Source organism: Prionailurus bengalensis, chromosome B3, assembly GCF_016509475.1.
Source record: "Prionailurus bengalensis isolate Pbe53 chromosome B3, Fcat_Pben_1.1_paternal_pri, whole genome shotgun sequence".
Lineage (NCBI taxonomy): Eukaryota > Metazoa > Chordata > Mammalia > Carnivora > Felidae > Prionailurus > Prionailurus bengalensis.
Genome location: NC_057355.1, coordinates 31756090 through 31773344, shown reverse-complemented (window position 1 = coordinate 31773344; position 17255 = coordinate 31756090). Strand labels below are relative to the sequence as shown.

Here is a 17255-nt window from a genome sequence, read left to right as displayed (position 1 = left end):
AGCCAGGCACCGCTAGCCCTTAGTACTTTAATAACTGGTAACCAGTAGTTGGTATCACACCTCCCAGCTTCCTGTGACGCAGCAGGAGGCCCACGAGGGTGTCGGGGAGGTGAGGAGAAGCAGGGTCTAGAGACCTCTGAGGCGGAAATGGTGCATCGTGACTGCAGGGGGTGGTGCGAGGAGAAAAGCTCCTGACGGAGGTGGAGAATCTAGGAAGAACAAGGCACCAGGCCGCTGCAATTCCTTCCCGTTTCAGTTTAACAAGACCTATAGGAGAATATCTTCCAAGACCTCGAGAAAGGGAAGGATTTCTCCAACTAGACCCTCCAAAAGAGTTTATCAAAAGATCCTGGTATTTTGGGATACCTGGGTGGCTCAGTCAGTTAAGCATCTGACTCGATTTCAGCTCAGGTCATCATCTCACAGGTTCGTGAGTTTGAGCCCCACATCCGGCTGTGTGCTGACAGTGTGAAGCCTGCTTGGGATTCTCTCTCCCCCTCTCTGCCCCTTCCCCCTCAAAATAGGTAGATACAGGTTTTGGGGGCACCTGGGTGGCTCAGTTGGTTAAGCTTCGAACTCTTGATTTCGGCTCAGGTCATGATCACACGGGTTGGTGAGATCGAGCCCTGCATTGGGCTGTGTGCTGACAGCTTGGAGCCTGCTTGGGATTCTCTCTCTCTCTCTCTCTCTCTCTCTCTCTGCCCCTCCCCCGCTCACGTTCTCACATTCTCTCACTCAAAATAAATGAACAGGAAAAAAAAAAAAAAAAAAGAAGATACTGGTATTTAGAAAGACACACTGGGAGAGTCCCCTGGATGGCTCAATTGGTTATGCATCCAACTCTTGACTTTGGCTCAGGTCATGATCTCATGGTTAGTGAGTTTGAGCCCTGTGTTGGACTCTGCACTGATGGCACGGAGCCTGCTTTGGGTTCTCTCTCCCTCTCTCTCTGCCCCTCCCCTGCTTGTGCTTTCTCTCTCTAAATAAATAAACTTAAAAAAATAGATGATACTTGCAACATAAAACTAACAGCCAGTGTGTGTGTGTGTGTGTGTGTGTGTGTGTGTGTTAATGCTTATTGTTAAAAGCAAAAGGGGGGGGGTTGAAAGAGGGGGCCAAGTCATGAACAGCTGTTTTGCAGAAGAGGAAATACGAATGGCTGGAACTTGCTGGGGCCAGGGAAATGCACAGAAAACCATTCCACACCATCAGATTGGCACACACTTTGGTCTTACAATACCAGGTCTTGGCAAGGATGGGGAGCAATGGGAACTCTTGGAGACTGCTAGGGGAATGTAAATTAGTCTAACCACTTTGGAAAACACTTGGGCATTACCAAGTGGCACATGCAATTCTCCTAGGTTTGTACCCCAGAGGAACTGCACGTGTGCTCCAGGAGACCTGACAGCACTTAGCTATGAAACTATCGATTTCTGAATACTGGTGTGGGCCAGGTGCTGTTTTAAGTTCTCTGTGTTAATTCCTTGGATTCTCTACACATATGAGATGGGACTATGATTCCCATTTTACAGATGAGGAAACCGAGGAACAGAGAAGTTGAGTAACTAGCCTGAGTTCTTATAGCTAGTGAGAAGAGCTGTAGGGGTTCTAATTCGGTAGCTACGGAGTCCAGAGTCTGCCCTCCCAGCAAGTACTAAGCATTCTATACACGCTTATTTCCACTCCACCTACACCCCTATGAGGCAGTAACTTCGTTCATTTTACAGATGCAAAAACTGAAAAGCAGAAATGTGCTCCAGGTCACATATCTAGTGAATGGCAGGGCTGGGAATGGACTCCAATCAGCTGCCCTAAACTCTCCTGCATGTGCCTCCCTTCAGTGAGGGGCAGGGGCGACCCAGCCCGGTGACAGAAGGAAGCAGAAGTTGGAGGGGGTGTCTGGTCGTCCGAAGTCTCCGTTCCGCCCATGTCCCCCTTGCTGTGCAGTCGGGAGTCACCTGACAGTCCTGAGAGGCTCCAAGATTCTCCTGGACCAGCCTTCCCGGCTCCGCGCCACGCCGCAACCTCCCCCCACCTCATTGGCCAGGACTGGCCACGTGCCCTCCGTATAGCCAATGGGGGGGAGGGGGCGGGGCGCGGGAGGGAAGCCCGGACGCCTCCTGCACCTTCTCCTGGGAGTCTCCGCCCTGAAAAGGGGAGTTGGTGGCTTGCGGCTTCTGAGAGGTCGGAATCACCACTGGAGGGAAAGGAAGAAGGAACCGACCAGAAAAGCAGGACCGGGACGAGTGGGGACCTTGCTGCGCTTGGAGGCAGAGAGGTACCGTCTCTCTGGAGGGGGGGGTGGGGGGTGGGGGGGACGCCATCTGTGCCAGGAAGCAAACAGGAGCCGGCCTGAGGGAGTGAGCGGCTGGAGGGTGGGTGCCCGGCCTGAAGGGAGGGCCCTCCGGGGAGGGCAGCGCCCTGGTTTGGAGCGCACTGGGGATGCGCCCTGGCAGGGGTCCCAAACCACTCATCTCATGTGAGCAGAAAGGAGAAGAATTTATTTTCGGAGTCTGGGGGAGCCCAAGGACAGCGGGGTGTGGGACTGGCCTTGGCAAGTGCTGCCCTTGGAAGGTACTCCTTTCCTTCTGAAGACCAGCTCACCATGCTGCCCAGGTCACAGAGCAACGTGAGATGACCATCCTAAAGGTCAAGTTTATGTCTTCTCCATACAAGAGACCTCCTGGGATGAGCTAAAGTGTCTCCATCCCAATTCCACGTCCTGGGACCTGTCGGCTCCATTTGCCCTCACTGAAATCCAGCTTTTGACACCATGAAAAACAGGGAAGTTAACAGTTCCCAAGTTTTCTGTGTCCAGTCTTCAGCCCCGAGAGACTACGATTTTGTCTCAAGTCCAGTGATCAGGACAGGGCCACTGGCTCTGTTGGGCTCAGGACCCAGTGCTGGACCCATCAGCTGGGAACTCTGTAGCTCCCACAGCAGCTGTGTGAATGGCAGGGAGGGCAGAGAACATTTTGCAGGAGATGATGCTGGAGAAACAATCTGAGAGCTGTTCTGTCCTTCCATCCTGCCAGGGTCCTCCTCTGCCAAACTCTGCTTAAGTCAGTTAGATGGAGGGAATGTTCAGTGACAGAGTTGAGGGAGGTTCTGGAAGCACGTGGCCCAGCTGACGGAGCTCTGTAGGGGAAGGAAGTACACAGCAGGGTGGGGAGGGAAGTTCAGAAGGAGAAAAATGGCCAGATAACCTCAAGGGGGACAACTCTAAGCCAGCCTTGCCTCTGGCCATCTTTGATGGCCATTGTATCAAGCTCAGAAACGAGAAACGACCTTTCTGGAACAGGTTAAGGGACCAGGGGGCTTAGCTGCCATTTTGCTGTGTGACTTTGGGCACATTACTGCCTTGTCTGGGCAAGTTCCCTGTGAAATGGGGACTATAGAGTGATGTGAGGCACAAAGGTATCAGAACTCACTTTGAAAAGTCTAAAGCCCAATACCCAAGGCCTCCACCAGTAAGACAGAAGGTTTGTGGTCATCATTCTGCTGGGACGGGGCAGTGAATGGACCAACCAAGCCCCACAAGGACCTTAGCACCCCACTGGGCACTCTCTGCCCAGCTCTACTTCTAGCCACAGGGTCACCCTGGGAAAGGGCAGGTGGTCTCATCCACTAAGAGTCAAGAACCTTGTACTGACGTGGGCATTTCAGGCCCTATTTCAGGCAGGGGACAGGGAGGCTTCTGACTGCAGCCACCTATGACAGGTCCCCTGCCTCAGGCCTGACAGAAACCCTAGCCGGGGAGGGGGGGGGTGCTCCACTCTCCCCAGGGAGTCCTTGCCCACCCTTGGTTCTTGAAGCCTGACAGTCTGCTGTCAGCTCACTGGGGGCAAAGGGCTGACCTCGGTCTCTTGTGCAGCAGAGTGAGGCTATAAACCTGGACCCTGGTGGCTCTGGGCCTCAGTGGGCACAACACCTTTCTCCTCCAGCTAGGGCACTGCCCCAAGTGCCAACGTTTCTCAGATGCTCCTCTCCTCCATGGTTCTTGGGCTATGGCTGACACCTGGGGACAAATGAAGCAGAAGCTGACCCCACAGAGGGCAGAGAGGCAGGGCAGGTAACCAGGTATGGAGTAGTTCCGGTTCTATCCAGGGAAAGGGAGGCCAGCTGAGGAATCCATTCAGAATCGCCAAAGGCCCACGCTGGAAGGACCTTGTGGGCCTCTGTCTCCCCTCTACTGTGGCTTGCAGATGGGGAAACAAAGGCAGAGAGAGAAACAGGGTCTGGGTCACACAGGGAGGCAGGGGTTACTCTGCCTGTTCCTCTAGGGAGTCCCCAGGTGTCACCTTCAGGGGTTGAGAGATGGCTGGAGGCTCCCGCCCTCCCAGTGCTAGAGCCCTCGATGCTCAGAGCTACACCAGCTCCTCTCCCTGGGGACACAGTTCTCAGCCTGAGGGTCGGAACTCTTGGAGTCTCCCAGGTCCCACTGGCAGATGTGACCCCATTCTCTAGGGGTCCCCAGAGAGAAGTTCAGGCAAAAGATAGAAGTCCGCACCCCATCAAGCTCCTCCACACAGGGTCATAAAGATGAGGACCCGCGTCAAGGTGAAATGGTATTTAAGCCTAAAGCAGGAGCTGTTCCAGGCCGTGGGACGTGCTATATTGTCCATCACTGGCAGCCCACTTTGTCTCCTGAATGTATTAAGTGCAAATAATGCCTCATTGATAGAATACCGGACAAATAGACTTTGTGACTAAAGCCCTATAGGCAGGTGGTCTTGGGCCCACCTCCATGGTTTTATGACTTTAGTGCCGACTCACTCTAACTGGACCCCAGGTATAGGGAAACTCAGGGCCACCGGCCAGGCGCACTGTCTCGTGTAATCCTCACATCATCCTTTGAGATAGGTACGATAGGCAGTATCCCCCTTTTACAGAAGAGCAAACTGAGGCCCAGAGAAGGCAGACTTGCTCACGCTCGCTGAGCTGGTCAGTGGTGGAGGTGACTTGAGCATAAGAAGGCCACTCTCCTTCCATGCATGACCCCAGGCCCAGGAACCCAGAGGTCCTAATCCCTGTGCCTCCAGAGCCCACCCAGCCATGCCCCCTCCTGCTTCTTCCCCGTGTTCCGTTCCTCCGAGAGAATAAGGCAGACCAGGAGATACATCAAGTTCCAGGCCTGGCAGTGTCCCCCCTGGGATTCTCTTAGCATGTCCCTAAATGCCCTCTCCCATCTACCCCCAAATCCTCACGGGAAGGGGAAGAGCTGTGAGGGTCTCTGTGAAGGAAGGTGGTTTCTCCCCACAGAGCCCCTCAGATCTGGGTGCCCCTCACTCCATGGTCCTCACTTTTCCGCCAGCTCCTGCTCAGAGCCCTCAGCTGCTTCCAGCCTCAGCTTCTCAGCAAGCCTCTCTGCCACCATGGGGAGGAAGGCAGAAAGACAGTGAGCACATTGTAGGGCCCGGGCCCTCCTGGGGGCAGTGCGAGGTTGGGAGGGATTTGACTGAGTCCGGGGAGGGCAGGTCAGTGGCACTGGGGACTGGGCACAGGGGACCGTGCCCCCCCCCCCCCCACCGGGGCATGCAGGCCTGGCAGAGGCACAGAGGCGGAGGGATGCTGAGCACCTGGTTCTGGGAACCTCCGGGGCCGGCTGGTGAGCCTCCAGCTCTGGGTCCCGGATTTTCTGGAGCCCAGCTCGCCTCTGGGCCAGCTCCAAGCCTGCCTCCTTCAGGGAAGTCTGGGAATGGGGAGAGAGTCTGAGAGGGAGTCAGTCACTGGCTCCTACCCTGATCTGGTGCTTCAGGACATCGCCCACCCTGGTTCTCGCGGGGGCCTGCCTGGGACTCTGCCTTGACCCAAACAAGGGGCATAATAGCTGTCAGGCAGGGACAGGCAGGTAGAACAGCACTTGGAGGAGGGAGCAGGACAGTCTCTGCCTCTCCACACCGTACAGGTGACTACAAATTCCCCTGAATACAAAAATATGAATGGGTGATACTCCCTCAGTGCTCCCTATGGGGCTACGCTGCTCAGCCCAAGGGCTCCCTGAGGGCAGGCCAGGTCTCCAAACCCTTTACATCTCCAGATCGTCCCCTGTCTCCCTGCATGGGATCCCTGTGCACTTGCTTTGCATTGATTGGTGAGCCTGCCCTGTGTGCCTGGGCTCCTCCCAGGGCCACCCTGCAATAGTACAAGGTCAGGGCCACCTGGGGCTCCAGCCTAGAGTGGGTCTAGGCTCTGCTCTTGGCCCTCAGTGAAAACACCCTGATCCTGACTCACGGGCTCCAACAAGTTAGGCACCTCCCCTCCCCACCTTCACCTCCCTGGGGGCCCTTGGTCTCAGCAACTCCCACCCCTGGTCACAAGGGCCCAGTGTGGGATCAGAGCCTTGTCCTCTGCTTGGGAGGCCCCGTCTCTAGCCCTGGCCCCACCTTGATCTGAGGGAGGGCAGCCAGCACCCCAAGCTAGCTCTCACCTCCTGTGGGAGCTGGAGCAGCTCCTGCCCTGCCTGCCCGTGAGCTCTCCCCTCCGCCTCTGGTGGAGCCCATGCTCGACACTCCTCTGGCTCCTCTGTCGTCCTTGGCTCTGGCAGCTCCTGGGGCCTGGTGGGGACAGCAAGACCTGTACCTTCATCCCCACCCCCATTCTAACATCATTAGCCCAACCAAGGCGAATGGGCCACTCGGCTGGGGCATCGACCTAGTTCTTAAAAGCTGGAGAGAGTGCGACCCAGGGACAGTAACCCAGTGGGTACACCGAACAGGGTCATAGGACCAATGAGGATCAGAACCCCTGAGTACTGCCAACACCACTCCCAGTGTACAGATGGAGACCTGAGCCAAAACAGCAAGGGCCACCAGGCCATCATCCCATCTGTGTCCTTTGGAACCCAGCTGCCTGAGAGGCCCAGGGAAGATTCCAGAGTGGCCTTCCCCACAGGCTGTGTCTGGAGGCCGAGGGAGTGGGCTTGACTGGTGCCCACTCAGTAGGTGGCAATCTGGTCCCCAGACTTCCACAGGGTGGGGAGCCCACCCTCCACGTGCAGACTCCGAGAGCTTGCCTGGGGACCCTGCTGGGGGAAGAGGGTGGGCGGCTAGGACTCTGGGACTGCTGGCCTCCCTTCTAGGCTGGCTGAACTGTCTAGGTTCTCATCCTTGTTCTGGGGTGTGAGCAGGCCCAGGCCTCGCTGACCCGAGGGCACCTGGACCTGCGGGTTCTGGTGTCAGCTGCGCCCAAAGTCCTAGAGCTCCCTGGCATCCAGCTCAGCCAGGAGTGCAAGGCTCTTGTCCACTTGTGGACAGATGGGCTGCCCAGGGCCCCACAGCCCCGCCCCTGAGCCCCTGGGTACGACAGGGGCCAGGGCAGGGAGTTTGGGACTCTTTGGGACAGGGAAGCTGAGACCTCTTGAGGGGAAGTGGCTGGTAACTGGCAGAGCCTGGGCCTCCCACTCTTTTGCACCAGGTCCCTGATCTCGGGTTTGGGAAAGACTCTAGGGTCATCAGGAAGGGCTCCTTGGGGGCCCCGATCCCAGGTGGGCAGCCCCAGGGCTGCCCCAGCCTCGGGCAGCCTCCAGCTCCTCGCCACCTGCCACTTCTACATCCTGGCAGCCACCTGGCTGTTTTCCTTCTCCAGAGTCTGCATCTTGCTCTGTCGCCGGCCAGACAGAGGGCGGCCCTCACCCCATCTTCTCATGCCCACGAACACTCACACGCGCTTTTGTGTGATCTCCATCCTGGCCCCTCGCCTGCCTCTCCCACCCGGATGCGGACAGGCTGCCTGGGGGCTCACTAAACAGTGCCCACCCCTCCTCACAGCGGCCCCTCCTGTGGCCCCTCCAGCCTTTCTGCAGCCGTGTCAGGGCCTTGGGGCTAAATGAGGGGAAAGAGAAGACGGAACAGCTGGGTCCCCGAGATCCCAAGTCCTACCCAACCCACCTGACAGGAAGGTAGCAGGATGCAAATTGGGAGGTATAAGCTATGTTTGTGTTCTAACCCCTAGTACGCCAGAATGTGATAAGGTCTTTACAGAGGTAATTGGAGAGAGCTCTGATCTCATCTGGCTGGTGTTCTTACAAAAGGGAAATTTGGACACAAACACGTGCACAGGGAGAGCACCCTGTGCACGTGGAGGCAGAGGCTGGGGTGATGCATCCGCAAGCCAAGGAACATCGGGGACTGCCAGCAGCCACCAGAAGCCCGGGGAGAGGCAGGAACAGAATCCCCCCCTCAGGGGGACCCACCCCTGCGGCACCTGGAGCTCAGACTTCCAGCCTCCAGAGCCGTGAGACAGGAAGTATCTGCTGCCGAAGCCCCCTGGTTTGCGGTACTTTGTTCTGGCAGCCCTGGCAGACTGCCAGAGGGCGAGTGACATGGAGCCCCAGTGGATCCCCGGTTGGAAAAGGGGATTTTCGCCTCCAAGCGGCCACGCCAGCAAGCAGCGTGAAGTGCGTAGCAACAGGAGCGAACATTTCCTGGCTGCATGCCGACACTGCTCTGAGCCTTCTACATGCGTGTTCAGTTTACCCCTCTTAGCGGATGGGGGAGAACCGTAACTGTTCTTGGTTTGGGGGTTTCTTCCTTACAGATGAGGCCCAGAGAGGTAGAGTAACTTGCCTGAGGTCACGTAGCAAGTACACTGCGGAGGCAGGATTGGAGCCCAGTACTCGGGCTCTGGGGCCCACGGTCTTAACCACTGATCTGGGGACAGTGCAGAGCACAGAATCCTGGGCTGGCGCAGAGGAAGAGAGACTGAGATAGAGACCGGGAGAGGGTCAGGGTGGAAGGAGCTTGAGATTGGGGATGAGACTGTAGGTGGAGAGCGCCGGAGGCCCCGGGAGCCCCTCGCACCCTCCTGCCAGCCAGATGTTGCCCGGTTTCCCTGAGAGCCTCAGGCCCTGCTCCCCAGAGGACCCCTGCCCATGGCCCAGGGTGGAATTCTAGATCACCCTCCCTGGACAGGCGCAGGGCCTGGGGCACCACTTGCTCACAGAAGGTGAGTCCAGGCCGGGCCTCCCTGGGGACTGGGGAGAGAGAAATGGCCTGGGCAGTCCCCGAGAAGCAAAGGACTGGAAGGCCCTCCGGTTGGGGCCCAAACTGACACTGGTTTACGGGTCATTTGCATGTTGCTTTCGCAGGGCTCGCTCCGCACCACTTCCTTCCCGGCACCTGAATCTGCCCAGAGGTCCCAGCCCTCAGTCACCACGCTTTCTCGCCAGCGTTGTCCGCCCGCAGGCCCCCGTCCTGACTGGGGTGCACACCCCATAAAGAGTAGTGTCTCTCCAGGCCCTGAGGAGACAACTTCCAACCCACAGGGGTCTGGGTTGATAAACAGACAAAAACTGAGATTTCTTTCTGTACAAATGTGCAGTTGCAGACAATCACTGCAAATCTGCTTCCTTGAGGAGCTAACAGCCCTCTCGGAGCAAAGCTCTGGGCCCCAGTTTGAGACACCGATTTAGACCAACTCCACCTTTCGTGAGGCTCAAGGCCAGCTAAGCACTGCTGCTGAGACCCACTCTCACACTCCTTCATCTCACGCAGACGAGCCCCACTGCGGCACAGCAGGACCCCCCTCCTGGGTCCCTGCAGCTCCACATCCCCGGGCCTCCAGGCTGCCTCCTTGCTGACTCTGTGTCCGTGTGCGCACATCTGGGAACATGTGCGTGTCTCTGGGTGAGTGTCTCACGTGTATCCTGGTGGGGGGAAGGGAGTGTCCACCAGTCTATCTGCTTGTGCATGTACACGTTTGCCCTAGACACTAAGGGAGGACACTGGCTGGGAGGAGGCCGTCACCAAACTGGACTCAAAGTCTGGTGGACACGGCCCGGGACACCCAAGCCCTTGCCCTGGCCCCCGTCCCACCATTCACCCCCTTGTCCTCTCTACTCCTCATCTGGGTCAGGGACTGTTCTCACTCTGCCACCTCCACATCTGTCCTCTCTGGGCCTCTGCATGTGCCCCTCTCTCTTGCTGAAGTGCCCTTCATTCTTTCACTGAGGATGCCCAGTTCATCCTTCAGGGATGCTTCAGAAGCTCAGAAACCCCTTCAATTGGGAGGATTTACCTATCCGCTGCCCCCCTCCCCAACTCCTACAATGCCTTTCCCCTCATCAGGCGTATATATTTTTTAATGTTTTTTTAATGTTTATTTTTGAGAGAGAAAGACAGAGTGTGAGCAGGGGAGGGGCAGAGAGAGAGGGAGACACAGAATCTGAAGCAGGTTCCAGGCTCCACGCTGTCAGCACAGAGCCCAATGAGGGGCTCGAACTCACAAACCATGAGATCACGACCTGAGCCGAAGTCGGATGCTCAACCGACTGAGCCACCCAGGTGCCCCTAAAAAAATTTTTTTAATGTTTATTTTTGAGAGAGAGAGAGAGAGAGAGAGAGAGAGAGAGACAGAGCGTGAGTGGGGGAGGGTTAAAGACAGAGGGAGACACAGAATCTTAAGCCGCCTCCAGGCTCTGAGCTGTCAACACAGAGCCCGACGCGGGGCTCAAACTCACGGACTGCGAGATCATGACCTGAGCCAAAGTTGGACGCTTAACCAATTGAGCCACCCAGGCGCCCCAGACATATATTTTTAAATGTTGATGTATTTATTTTTGAGAGAGGAAGAGAGAGAGCAAGCAGGGGAGAGGCAGAGAGAGAGAGAGAGAGAGAGAGAGAATCCCAAGCAGGCTCCGTGCTGTTAGCATAGAGCCTGACGTGGGGCTTGAACCCACAAACCATGATCATGACCTGAGCCGAAACCAAGAATGAGATGCTCAACCGACTAAGCCACCAAGGTGCCCCTCTCCTCATCAGACGTATTAAATTGTAATTGCCCACTTGATGACTGTGTGGCCCCAAACCATAAGCTTTTGGGGACGAGGGGTGGTCTGATCTGACTTTGGTTCTCCTGCACACAGAAGAGGGCCAGACATGTAGTAGATGTTCAGGGAAGGTATGCTGGATGAACGGGGCGGGGGATGAAAAGAAGGATGGATGGGTGGGTGGGTGGAGCGTAATGAGGAAAGCAGGAGAAGGGAAGGAAGTGTAGGATAAAGCTAGTGGGCAGCTTAAGAGCAGAAAGACACTAAATGGCTCGCAGTAGGAAAGACTGGGCAGTGGGGAAGAGAACGAGGAGAGGGGGCACGTGGGGAGGGAGAGGAAGGTGGTCACCCACCTGGGGAGACCAGGCCTCGGTCTCTGTCTGGGGTCTCTGCAGTTCTTTAAATTTCAGGGCAACTACCACCTGGTGCCAGCGTGCCTCCCAGCACTCAGCCACCTTCTCTTGAAGCCTGGGATGTGATTCTTCCTTTTCTAGCTCTTTCCTTAGGGGCACTGGCACCTCCTGGACCTAGAGTGTGCTAGTAGAAATGGACACAGTATGGGCCCCAGATCGCCCCCAACCCATTTTCAATGGTTTCTTTCCAAGTTGCATGGACGTCCTCACGGTGTCTTACTGGCTGGGATGGGGACTGGGGCAGAGACGCCTCCTCTGTGGCCCCTACACACACAGAGCCCTCTGCCCTGGGCACTTCCACTCCCAAGCATCCTGACTTGAGCCCAGCAGCTAAGGTCATCTTGCCTCCCCCCAGCCTGGCCCTGGGCCAGCAGGAAAGGTTTGGCCATACGTGGCAGAGACAGGACTTGTGGAAGCTGAAAGAATTCCCCCGTGCTCCCCTAAAAGGGCCAGAATGGGACACCCAGGAGTGTTAATACCCAGGGAAGGGAATCTGGGAATTTGGCCACATGATTCAGGATTTGGGGACAGAGGCTGGCCCGCCTCCTGCCCACAGGCTATCTCACCCAGTGTGAGACGATCTGAGGGTGGGCCTGAGTGGCTACTTGCCAGGCCTCCGGGGGGCACCCCCAGTGCTGCTCGCCACACCACCCTCTCCGCACGCAGCCCTGGTACTCTGCCCCCGGGGCCTACACGGGGCCCTCTGACACCGTATGTGCTCTCCTAGAGGCTGTGGAGACCAGCCTCTAGGCTGCTCTAAGCAGACCACTGGTCACCGGGGGTTCTGCCCAGCTCTTCTGAGAGTCTCCTGTTCACTTGTGAAGACCCCCCTTCCCCCCACTCATGGCTCGGCCTCCACCAGGACTGTGGGGCTCACCTGGCTGGGATCGGTCTGCTCAGGCTAGCCACCAGGCCTTTACCCTCTCCCAGAGCCCTTTTTTCCCTCATCCTCTGGGACTCAACTCTTCCAAGAGGCCTCCTCTGACCTCCCCAGCCCCCAAGGGACTTCTCCAAACCCCAAGCTTTCAATCTGGACCAGACGGGTTAAGGCAGGCTGCGTACCACCAAAGGGCGCTTTCTGGGGCCACAGTGGGAACGGTGCACGCTGGAGTTGCGTTGTGTGGAGGCCCTGCTCCAATCTGTCCCTCCTGGGCATTCCCTTTTCCATGGTGTCCCTAGGCCCCTCATCCAACTTTGGAATCCCCAAGGTCAGGGCCTAGAATCCCCTGGTTCTCTGCCCCCCTGGTATAGGTGGGCACAGGCTGGCTCAGCTGGTGCCCTGGATTCCCTGGGGGGCGGGGGGCGCGATCCTGCCAGCTGTCTTGGGCCACCTGACCCAAGGATCAACAGCTGCTCCTGCAGGAAGGCTATATCCTGAGCCTGGGCAGGGGTCTCGGCTGCCCCCATCAAGACGTCATCCAGGCCCTAAAGTGCCCGGGCCCTGTCCCCATCGCAGCTCAGCTCCTGGCCCTGCAGGCCTGACACCAGCATCTCCTGCAGGTACATTCGGTCCAGGATCCTGAGGTCTCCTCACAGCCTCCAGACCACACTGGAGCCTGAACAAGTTCTTCCCTACCTTCTAGGCTTTGTTTTCCCATCTGGACCCGGAGGGGAGGAGGCCGGGTGATGGCAGGGTCTTCCCAAATGTTGACGGGGAGGGAACTGAACTGAAATCTTCGCACTGCCCTCCTCTGCCAGCTGCTGCTCTAAGAATGAAGACCAAAGAATGAAGTAGAAGGCAGGGCCGGTGTTCAGCGCCCTGCCAGGCACCCACTTAGAGAAGGGCTCTGGCCCACGGGGCCCTTGGCTCCTCTGGTCCAAACACGGCTGGGCTTTTTCCATTTCCGTCTGCAGTAGCACGATCTTGCCCGTCCTCTGCCACCATGCCCTTCACCCATAACCGGGCACCCTGACCTGTCTTGTGTGTCCCGGTCTGGCCTCCACTCCTGTCTCTGGGATCCCTGCAGCTGATGCCTCTCCTGCGCCAGGTGGGCCAGGGAGCTTTCCACCTGTTGCCAGGAGGGCTGAAGGCAGCACAGAGCCCCTGCAGAGGGCCATCCCTGTCCCCAGGCATGGCAGTGTCTGTAGATTTTGATAAAGCAGGCAGACTGCACAAGGCCCACAGACTCCACCGCTGTGATAAGCCCCACCAAGGGCCCGGCTGCTAGCCCAGCACAGACCCGAGTCCTGGCTTGTACACCTGGGACTGTGCCCCACAGCTCTGAGGGGCTGCTGTTACCACTATAGGCTCCAGACACGTAACCCTCCACCTCCAGCTGGACCTGAGACAGCACTCCTCCACACTAGCTGCTGATGGCTTTGGAGCCCCAGCAAAAGGAGTAGGGATGCTGTCATGGAATGCTAGAGAGTGGGAGGCAGGAGCAGACAGGTGGGTCCCCAGGGTCACCCGCAGCATGGTAGGGAGCGGCAGCTCTAGAAGGGTCAGCTGTGGGCTGAGACCCCCGGTGACTAAAAGCTTAGGAGCCTAGGCCATCACAGTGTGGTGCTGCCCACATGGGGCAGGGGTTCTGGGGGCCTCCCCTAGAATCTTCAACTTGCATGAGCCTTCACCTTCCTCACTCCCTGGGGATTGCAGCTTTTGCCAGGGGCAAGTGGGCCTTGGAAACTTTTCTATCCACTGAGCTGAAACCACCTGCCTCCCTCCCTCTGACTCTCTGGCCAGGGGGTGGGTGGGTGTCACAGGAACCCTGGCCCTTCCTTTGCCTCCAATCCAGTGCCCCCAGCCACACCAGATAATGCACTGCACACCTCCAGGGGCGCCATCACAGAAATGACACTATTCACAGAAGCTCTGTTGGGGACTCGATTCCTGTTTCGTTTGGATGCCCCAGACCTTGACAAGCCTTCCTGAGAACCCGACCCCAGATGTGGGCAACCAGCCCCGAGCATTCTAGAGCTCTCGGCCTGGGAAGAGGATTTTCTAGCTCAGGGGTGCTCCCTGGGCCTGCAGATAAGCAAGGAAGACCAGGGAGAGAAGGACGGGAACCTCACTCTGTGCCCCAGAGTGAGGAGCTCACACAGGGCCCTGCAGAGTCCCAGCTCGCATCCCTGCATCTGCGGTGACTGTACTCGCTCAATAGGGCCTCCAGCACCGTCCACAGGTGGTCAGCCAACGCTGCCAGCTGCGCTCTGCCAGCCATACCCGCAGGTCCTTCTCTGACGGCCTCCAGTCCTGCTCCAGGGCTCTGTCTGAGCACCTGCCAGGAAAGAGGAGCCCAGCCTCGGCTTGGGCCTCAGGGGCTGCTGTGCCCACCTTCCCCACACTCACTTGCACCCTTCAGTGGGGCTTGGTGAGCAGGCACGGTCCAGTGGCCAGAAGTGACGGGAGTGCCAGGGAGAGCAGAAGGGGCCAGGCATCAGGTCCACGGGGCTCTGCCTCAGTGTGGGTCCTGAGAGCAGGACAGATGGGAAGCCCTGGGGTTGGGGCAGTCCTGCCTTCCCAGAGCATCAGCTTCTGAGACCCCTCTTCAGACATGGAAACTGAGGCCCCGGGGCTGAACACGCACCTAAACCTGTCAACCCCAACCACTTGGCCTCGACTTTTCCCTGATGATTCAGACTACAAATAAACACCAGCCTCAGCCCCCCTGAAGTTTTCCGTTCCAACAGCTTCTATGAGCTGTGATGCTGACCACGGCCTGGCCACTTGCTAAACAACCAAGCTCATCTGGCGCTCTCCATCTTGGGCAGGGGGAGCTGAAGCTCAGAAGGGCTCACCCGTTGCCCCAAGGTCATGAAGGGAGTCCACTGTGAACTGGGCCCACACTCCCCCACCCCTGCTGCTCCCCTTCCCAGTGTGGGAGTCTGGAAATGGTAGGGGACAGGGGAACATCTGGGGGACATGGTAGTTTAGCTCTAATGTGGGGGTCAGAGCCCTTAAGCCAAATTACTGCTTCAGTGCCCTCTTTGGCTTCTATAGCCTCAGCTGTAAGGTGGGGGCCCTGAGCCCTAGGCCCCACCAGTTTGGTTAAGGGGCCTCGTGGGGTTGATAGCGGCTGCACACTCCACTTGTCCTTATGCCCACCCACTTCACCTCCAGGGTTTGGGCTTCAGAATCCTAGCACTGTCTCTCTACCCACACCCCTGGGCACCAGGCACCCTGCCCCAGCTCTGTGCAGGCACAGGGAGAAGGTGCTCACTGAGGACAGCGTCACTGGGCTGAGCTCCCCCACCCCCTAAGTGACTTGCTCACTCCTCACATTCCCAGACCCGCCCCCTGTTCAGGATGGCACTACCACCCACCAGCCCTCTCCCCTCAGACACCTTGCCGCTCTCCTCTCCCGTCTCCAGACCCACATTCTTGCAGCCCCTCCGGAGCTGTCTCTCCACATTTCCTCTCAAAAATGGACCATGAGGACTGGCCACCGCCCCGCTCTCCCAGGCCCTGGGGAGCACCCACAACTCCCCTCCGGCTGGGTGCTCTGTCTTCCCACTAAAAACAGGCGCTCCCCACGGTAGCCCCCAGCGCCCCCTGAGAACCCGAACTCTACCTGGCTTGGTCGTGGAAGGGCTCGTGGTCTGCCGGAGTAGGGAGTGGCACAGACCAGATGTTGAACTTGCAGAGCCTGTGGCGCGGAAGGCACGGCCCTCAGTGCTGTGGGAGCACAGGGAAGGGGAGCCTGACTCCCCCTTGGAGCACCCAGGAAGGCTTTCCAGACAGGTGACCCTACAGCCGAGGCTCAAAGATGAATTAACAGCCCCAGAGAAGACAAAGATGGATGCGGTAGTCAGGGTGGGCAGGACAAGGAGGGGCTCAGAGGAGCTGGGGCCTGGAGGGGGCAGCACGCTGAGCTAGGAGCCCAGCAGGGCAAAAGGGACATCAAGAGGGGCAAGAGTTGCTGGGGGTGTCAGGTGCCTGGCAGCACGGCACAGGGCAGGGGCATTTCCCTGGGGCCTTTGAACCAGGCTGCAGTTCTCAGCCCACACGGAAAAAGACTTGGTGCGCACAAGGGTAGAGGCCTGGGGAGAGAGGCTGGTCCTTGAAGGTCAGAGGATGTGGAACAAGGTTGCTGGAAAGGCATGGAGCAAGGCTCCTGGAGACGACCCACTCGCTTGAGCTCCCCAGGCGAGTTCCCAAAATCTCAGCCTTGGAGGGATGAGGTGAGAGGGTTGGGGGTGGGAGAGTTATCTTTACTTCACCTCAGGTCAGATCTTTTTTCCAAGTGCCTGATACTCTGCCTCTTTTTCTTCTAGGTGTGATTTCTTTCAGGAACAAAAAGACAAGCCCTAATGAAAAAAATGAAGCTCTGATGGTAGAATCTGAGGCAGGGACAGCTACTGAACTGCAGATTTTGGAGTAGGGGCTGGGAGATGGCTCCTGTTCCATTTCAGAAAATGAGATCGTTTTCCTTACTGGGAGGCAGGGCTCCTGGGTTCCTAACATGGAAAGGGATGGTGGGAAGATGGGCCGGCTTAACCCTTAAGAACCTGGCTCCCAGGGCAGGGCTGGAGACGGGAGTTCCCCTCTCAGCTCCTCCACCCTCAGCTGCCCACGCGGTCCTGGCTTCCAGAAGCCTTGGAAAATGCGGGCAACGCGACGCGGTGCGGGGAGGAGACACAGAGTCCATTCACCTCGTGTGAGTGGATGAAACCCCAGATGAAACCACGCTGGTGTGGCCGCGGCCTGTGGCCAAGCACGGGGGCCGGGCAAGAATGGCAACTCATTGCCTCCAGCCCTGAGGCCGGATTCTAAGGGAATGGGGACAGCAAGGCTCTCGGTCACCCACAGCACAATCGAAGCACCTCCTGAATTTCTGTATTGGGGGGCGGGTGCCTTTGGTTGGAAGGGGACCGGGAGCCGTTCTTGAGGCTGCGTTAGCGTAGCAAGCCTCCCGTTTTCCCCTAGCTTCGGTTGTTGACTTCGGATGGGGAGGGCGAGAGCATCTAACATAGAATTGGGGGAATTAAGCAGCCCCTCGAGCCACGCCGTCAGTTTAAGGGAACGCCAGAGACAGAAGGCGAGGTGAAGCACCGCGCCTCTGGGAGGGGTGGCTCCGCAAGCACGGCGCCTCGCATCAGGGGCGTGCCCAGCCCTCATTGGGGAGTGGGCGCGG

General features: G+C 57.8%; 2 long non-coding RNA genes across 3 annotated transcripts; one reads left to right on the top strand and one right to left on the bottom strand.

The window, feature by feature from the left end:
• Positions 1 to 1732: 1732 nt before the first annotated feature.
• On the top strand, positions 1733 to 17188 carry LOC122468431. 2 transcript variants are annotated; one of them, XR_006293241.1, is made up of 3 exons: positions 1733 to 2278; positions 9495 to 9626; positions 12765 to 12867. It is a non-coding gene; the product is annotated as an uncharacterized LOC122468431 (long non-coding RNA). The 2 variants fall into 2 exon arrangements; XR_006293240.1 differs by lacking the exon at positions 1733 to 2278 and adding an exon at positions 16396 to 17188 and having other exon boundaries at positions 4282 to 9626; positions 12765 to 13570.
• LOC122468430 lies at positions 10666 to 15442 on the bottom strand. Its single transcript, XR_006293239.1, has 3 exons — positions 14471 to 15442; positions 12758 to 12887; positions 10666 to 11295 (listed from the first exon to the last, which is right to left on the bottom strand). It is a non-coding gene; the product is annotated as an uncharacterized LOC122468430 (long non-coding RNA).
• Positions 17189 to 17255: the final 67 nt, after the last annotated feature.